The 6,828-nt window shown below is 49.4% G+C and overlaps 1 long non-coding RNA gene across 1 annotated transcript in view; it reads right to left on the minus strand.

The window, feature by feature from the left end:
• The window catches only part of LOC146191724 (uncharacterized), a 28,523-nt gene extending 21,964 nt beyond the window's left edge, over window positions 1-6,559 (minus strand). The window contains exons 1-2 of the long non-coding RNA XR_014706683.1: window positions 6,500-6,559; window positions 943-1,079 (exon numbers count right to left, since the gene is read on the minus strand). This is a non-coding gene — a long non-coding RNA (uncharacterized LOC146191724). The remainder of the gene's footprint in view (window positions 1-942; window positions 1,080-6,499) is intronic.
• Between the last annotated feature and the right edge of the window lie 269 nt (window positions 6,560-6,828).

Raw genomic sequence — 6,828 nt, forward strand, 5'->3', positions numbered from 1 at the left:
AATGGGTACCCTGAAGAACCCTGTAGACGCGGTCTCGGGTATGACCCATTCCCTGCAACACAGTCACACTCTGACCATAATGGCCATCGAAAGCCGCGTAAGGAAGCATAGGAGCGACATTATTGTCGACAACATGTATACTACGTGTATATTGCCTGTCCCTACCAGCAACACGCCTGCAGGACTCACGTTTCTCGCCCACAACACACGTGGAGGCAATCCCTATAGTTCTCGCTCTCTCCCTCCCGCAAGTGAAAAACATGATTACCGACTCCAAGGAGCCTTGTCGGAATTATGAGATTGGTTGGATACCTCCTCTCGCCTGGTGTATCCTACAAGATTGCTGTCGGTCCAACGACCCTCCAAATTTAAATCTCATCTGGGCTCCTGGCCATCGGGGACTCCTGGGAAATGAGCCGATCACGTGGCCGCACGCTCTCTTCTCGGGCACTCAAACTTTAATTGCTAGGTAAATTGATCACATTCAAAGACATAACTACATACTATTGTAGCGTGTGCAACAGCAGCCGCTAGGCGGCTCCTCATTGAGAGTCTCGTGCGCGGACTTGAAGAACTGGCCCCGTGGCATTCGATTAAAAGAGGCTGAAGTTGGTTGCTGTCTCTCGGAGCTCTTGACCTGCTCTCCTGTGCCTGCTAGATCAACCCCCCATTAAAACCCAACCTTCTGGTTACGTGGCCTAAATGGCTACCTGACACTATAGACAGCCACCACCGCTTTCGGAACCCTGTGTCTCCAGAGTGGACGAAAGGCTCATTTTCAAAATTTTTACAAATACAATGCTGTGTCCGACAGTCTTGCAACACTTCGATACAGACTTTGCTGGAGGCTGCGGCCTGTGTGGAGCTAACTTCTCGGATGTTTTCTGCATGGTCTGGGCCCACCCATCCAGTTACGACTGCTCGCAATCCTTCGTCACTCACCTTTCTGGGGAGGTCTGGGAGGCGGCGCTGTTCAGCTGTCATGACCAACAATCCCAGCGGACTTTGGTCGCCAGGGCGCGAGCGGCGTTGGACGCCACCACGGCTCCGGAATGGAGCCCACCTAGATTTGTGAGGACCTGGGCGAATAAGGCCAAACAGCTCCTTGCAGAAAACAGCTAATAAATATTTTCCACCAACCATCCCGACTTCCGGACGTTTTGCACCGGAAATAAAATTGTAAATCGATGTATCGGAAAGGAAAAGTGCAGTATATGTCACATTCCTCGATAGGTACCTGAACCGCGCCGCAACCGCCTTAACGTTTCGCGCTAAAATGGCATGATTTTAGTGTAGTTAAAGTAGCGTGTCAAAGCTTTTACGCGTGGATGAAGGTTGGGGATGACGACGTGCAATTCAGAGTACAATTTACCACGTGAGGTGTCGGCTGCAGCTTAAGTTACGACATCCGTATTGGCTTCTCACGAGAAAATCCTGGGCTCGAATTCGCACCTCTACAAAGTCTCCCTCCCCCATCGAGGCAGTGGCTTGATAGAAGATTCGTGGTTTGGTTTCAGAACCGATTACCCCTCAGTTAACTTGTGCCGCGAATAAGCTGACCTTGAGGGTTTTGCTCTGCACTCATCTCGACATCTTTATTCCATCCACTGCTATACGCCAGGGTGGCGGAAACTATTGAGGTACATTCTGATCTTTGGCCAAGCTGCTATTTTTCAAGACCTCGGGTAGGCAGCTTAAGCTGCCGTAACGAGCAGCCAATACGGTAAATGCGTGCTGCTCGGATGTCCACACTTTTATCTCTCCTTCGGTTACGTTCTTGGCTTGCATGCAAATGACACTCGTGCTTCAACCTCAAGATTATACTGCTAAGTACAGTGGCATTTCCTTTAGGCTCCGCTCTATTGTACCCGTTTGACATTTAACGTGCATTACATCGCATAGATAACAGCGATTTGCTTTTCGCCTCCATCAAAAAGCAAGGCGCCCGTACTGAACGATGCCAGTGCACGTTAAAGGAAAACCACGTGGTCGAACATTCCGGAGCCCTCTACTACGAAGTCTATCATGAAGCCTTTAAAACAAATAAACAAATAATAATATTAACTGGTTCACAGGAAAGCAAATGCGCAGTATCTATCCCACTTGTTCTGTTTGGTTTGGTTTCGTTCGTGGGGTTTAACGCCGCAAAGCGACTCAGGCTATGAGAAACGCCGTAGTGGAGGACTCCGGAAATTTCGACCACTTGGGGTTCTTTAACGTGCACTGACTTTGCACAGCACCCGGGCACCTTGCTGTTCGCCTCCATCGAAAAGCGGCCGCCGAGGCCGGGATTCGATTCCGTGTTCTTAGGTACAGTACTCGAGTGCCGTAACCACTGCACCACCCCGGCGGGGCACTTGGATACCTGAACAGCCCCATAAGGGAAAAGCGGAAGGTGGGAGTAAAAGTAGAATTAGAGGAAGAGGGGATGTAATGGAGGGCTGTGGAATAATTTGGACCACCTGGGGGTAACTTTCTGGATGAGAAAACTGGGCGAGTTGGGTTGGGTACAAATGGGCCTGAATGAACAGCGCGAATAACACGAACCAGGTAGGGAAGAACCGTCGTGTTGTCTCACTTCTACCCTGCCTGTGCGTGTTATTCGCGCTGTTAAACCGTGTCTCACCTGGGGATCTTTAACGTGCACTGACACGCACAGTACACGGACGCCTCTCCGTTTCGCCTCCAATGAAACGCATCCGCTGGCAGTCAGGTTAGAACCCGAGAACTACAGCACAGCAGCCGAGCAACTTCACCAATGCGCCACCGCGGCGGGGACTATAAAACAAACCAAACCAAAAATCTTTGACGCAATCACAAATTCGCAGTAATGCTGGCGACTGCTTCTTTGACATGGTTTGTGTATTATTAATGTGAAAGCATTAGTAAGCTACGTTGGTGAGGAGACGGAGGGTGGCTGCTCGTTGCCCTGATGGGGCTGAGACAGGTAGGTCCCCGCCGCTTGCGGTGGGGTCTAGCCTGCGACCGAATATTTATCTGTCGTGGCCGTGATTGCACCCGCCACCGCTTCTGTGGTGGACGACGGCTGTTGCGGCGCGCGTCTTTCTCTCTCTCTTCTTTTATTGCGAAAGCAATACTACTTTCACTTTTCAGCCCTTCGCGTAGCGAGGCGGTAGCTACCATTGACATTTAGCGTGACCTTTGGCGCGCCGCCAAGCACAGCTGCGCAAAAACCGGGGCCCCAACTCGCGCCGTCAACTCGCGAGGCGGTAGCTACCAACCACGGCCTAGCTCCCGCTCCCTCCGTGAGGGAGCGCTACAGCCGGAGTGACGTCATCCCATCTGCCGCAAAAACAGGGGCCCCAACTCGCGCCGTCGGCTCGCGAGGCGGTAGATACCAACCGCGGAGCTGCAGTTGTGCCACATGCTCCTAAAGCTAAGAAGAATTATGGGGCTGCAGGTGGAACCAACGCAGTCTCCAGGGATGCTTTCATTTCTGCTGGCGTAAAGAATGCCGTTGCAGCCAGTGCCGGAGCGGCAGTTGTACATTCTGCCTTAACCTTACCCACAACCAAGTATATCGTTGCAGCCGCGGCAGTCCTTGCCTCGCTACTAGTTATACATAGAATAACCAGGTAGCACCCCGCAATAAACAATAGTTGAACCATATGCCGTGGCCAGAGTGAATCACTGCATAACCATAAGCATACCCACAAGCACCACAACCAGCTACACCACCAGCTGAACCTAGGCGTAGCCATAGCTATTGCTTTCGAAATTACCAGGCTTAACCAAGCTAAGCCATGCACTGCCATTTTTTTTCCTTCTTCTCTATTTCCCCTTCTGTCCGCACGTCCGCCGGGGTGGTGCAGTGGTAAGACGCCCGACTACTGTGCCGGAGTACCCGGGTTCGAACCCGACCTCGGCGGCTGCGTTTCGATGGAGGCGAAACGAAGAGGCGTCCGTGTGCTGTGCGATGTCAGCGCACGTTAAAGATCCCCAGGTGGTCGAAATTACTCCGTAGCCCTCCACTACGGCTCCTCTTTCTCTCTTTCCACTTTCACTCCCACCTTACTCCCTTCCCTTACGGCGCGGTTGCGGTGTCCACAGAAAACAAGTGAGACAGTTACCTCGCCTTTCCCTTCCTATAAATAAATCAGTTTATATCAGGCAGCGGAGGTGGCTCAGCTACAGAGCCAGTAGCAGGCCTGTGCATGTTCTTTTCCTTCTTCCTACAGTATACAGAGGAAATGATTACGTGCTCCCACTGTACGACTCTAACGCGCGGCAGCATATCTCATCTACTCTGGAATTGCCCTGCTTTTTCTACTGGACGCTCCGAGATCGAACCCTATCACCTGAACTACCGTTCCCTTCTAGAAACTGAGGCTAACGCACAGATGATATTTGCCAAGTATGGCTCCCTTAGTGGCTTGGTCAGATCAATATGATTTGAGTGAAGATCTGTGTAACCAATGGAGATTCTGCCTACTCCCCTTTACCCCCCTCCATGGCTCTGAGCCTTCCTCTTCAATAAAGGACGTTCAATCAATCAATCCTACAGCCACAACAGGCCAAACCATGGACGCAAAAAGTAAAGCCACGACGGTTGAGGTGTCCACAGAAAGTGTGACGGTATGACGCCTTTCTTTTCTTGTAAACAAATTACTGACGAACTGTGTAAAATTATAATTAGCGTTGATGGTAATTAATAATCATAATATTAATGTACTAATCAATGATGATGATGATTGGTAATGAAAAATTAAGATAAAAAATTAGAATAACACAAAATGACAAAGAATAAACATATTACAAAATAAAAAGTACAAAAACGTCGCCGCAGAGCTAATGCTTTTGTTTTCTTTCAAAGCTGTTTCTACAGATATCTCTCAATTTTTATCTGTAAAAATGTAGAGCTCCTCCAGGGTGGTGCAGTGATTAAGGCGCTCCACCGCCGGCGGCTGTGTTTCGATGGAGGCGAAACGAAGAGGCGCCCATGTGCTGTGCGATGTTAGTGCACGCTAAAAATGGTTGGTTGGTTGGTTTGTGGGGTTTAACGTCCCAAAGCAACTCAGGCTATGAGAGACGCCGTAGTGGAGGACTCCGGAAATTTCGACCACCTGGGGTTCTTTAACGTGAATAGGTGTTCGAAATTACTCCGCAGTCCTCCACTACGGCTCTTCTTTCTCTCTTCCACTTTCACTCCCAGCTTCCTCCCTCTACGGCGTGGTTCAGTTGTCCACAGCTCTTCTTTCTCTCTTTCACTTTCACTCCCACCTCCCTCCCTCTACGGCGTGGTTCAGTTGTCCACAGAACAGGCGTCCGTGTGCTGTGCGATGTCAGCGCGCGTTAAAGATCCCCAGGTGGTCGAAATTACTCCGTAGCCCTCCACTACGGCTCCTCTTTCTCTCATACCACTTTCCCACCTTCCTCCATTCCCTTACGGCGCGGTTGAGGTGTCCACAGAAAACAAGTGAGACCGTTACCGCGCCTTTCCCTTCTTATAAATCAATCAATCAATGTCCACAGAACACGTGTGACAAATAATGCTCTTTTCATCTCCCGTGAACCAATTATATATAATTAGATAGCTTTAACTCCTTAATGACAATGCATAAGGACTTGCGACATTAGTCGCAGCCATTTTATAGCCAACAATGCAATCCAAAATTCACATAACAAGCCAACCCAGGCCAACACAAGACGCAAGACGCCACTCTGCTTTCGCATTACCACACGAAAGGAGACTTCAGTGCGCCCCTTGAATTTTCTCTCTCTAGCAGACGGCTGTAAAGACGCTCAAGGAGCACTCGAATGTGCTGCTTTTACAATGTTCTTTTCAGGCCCTCTTCTTGGCCGCGAACGAATATGCACCGTTCTGCATTTCTCTGCCGCCATGGTTTGAGCTGCTTATGGCGAGTAATGGAACCTTATGAAAATAGAGGAAGGAAGCGTTTAGCGGAAAACGGTCGCTTTGCATGTTATGAAGTCTGCTCGCCCCTGTCGACAACGGCATGATTATGCAGCCGGTCAAGAACATGACAAGGCAGTCACGTAGCGCGGTCATCCACCCAAGGCAAGCGATCACTTCGACGCGACAAGAAAAACCTGCGAGAACGATTAAGCGTGCTGCCTTGTTTGCAGAAAACTTCGTTGTGTGGCGGGGTTGTGCACCAGACCCATTTCATGACTGTTGCTACAATATCTACAACCAATACGCTATGCCCTTAACCATTTCATGCTTACATCTACCCTCGATAGTATTCAGAAATGTGGCGCAACAAACACAAACACAATGTTATCTTGTGTTTGTGTTTCTTGCGCCACATTTCTGAATACTATGCAGCACCAACTAGCCCCTCAAGCCGTTATTTTGATCTACCCTCGATTACAGGAGAAGTAGTAATTTTTTTCTTCCGTTGATTTGAATTCTAACAAGATGCAGAAACAAATCCCCGCCACACTGCAAATCCCAGAATGACTATAGCTAAACAGGAGAACTGCCAGAGGGGAATAGCAATATTCTTTTACTCACCTGTATTCGCAGGTGAGGTCCGTCATCATTCTGACTGATGCGCAACAGAAACATCTGTATTGCACATGGAAAAACAACAAAGCAACGGTGTACACCCAGCGTCAACAGCAATGAGTACAGAGAGGTTTCAAGTCATTAATAGCCAACAAGTGCGGTACAAGTCACAACTACATATTCACTATATAGTGACTCTATTGTCGATAAGCCCGCAACGCCACAGCCATCAAAATGCCACAATAGAAAAGTTGCACGCGCGTTCACCTCAGAAGGTGAAAGACCTGGCCCTGAGGCGCTTGCAGCCGTACCGGCAATGTTTTTTCACTTGCCTG

This window comes from Amblyomma maculatum, chromosome 4 (assembly GCF_055883805.1).
Source record: "Amblyomma maculatum isolate TAMU_Amacu chromosome 4, ASM5588380v1, whole genome shotgun sequence".
NCBI classification, from domain to species: domain Eukaryota; kingdom Metazoa; phylum Arthropoda; class Arachnida; order Ixodida; family Ixodidae; genus Amblyomma; species Amblyomma maculatum.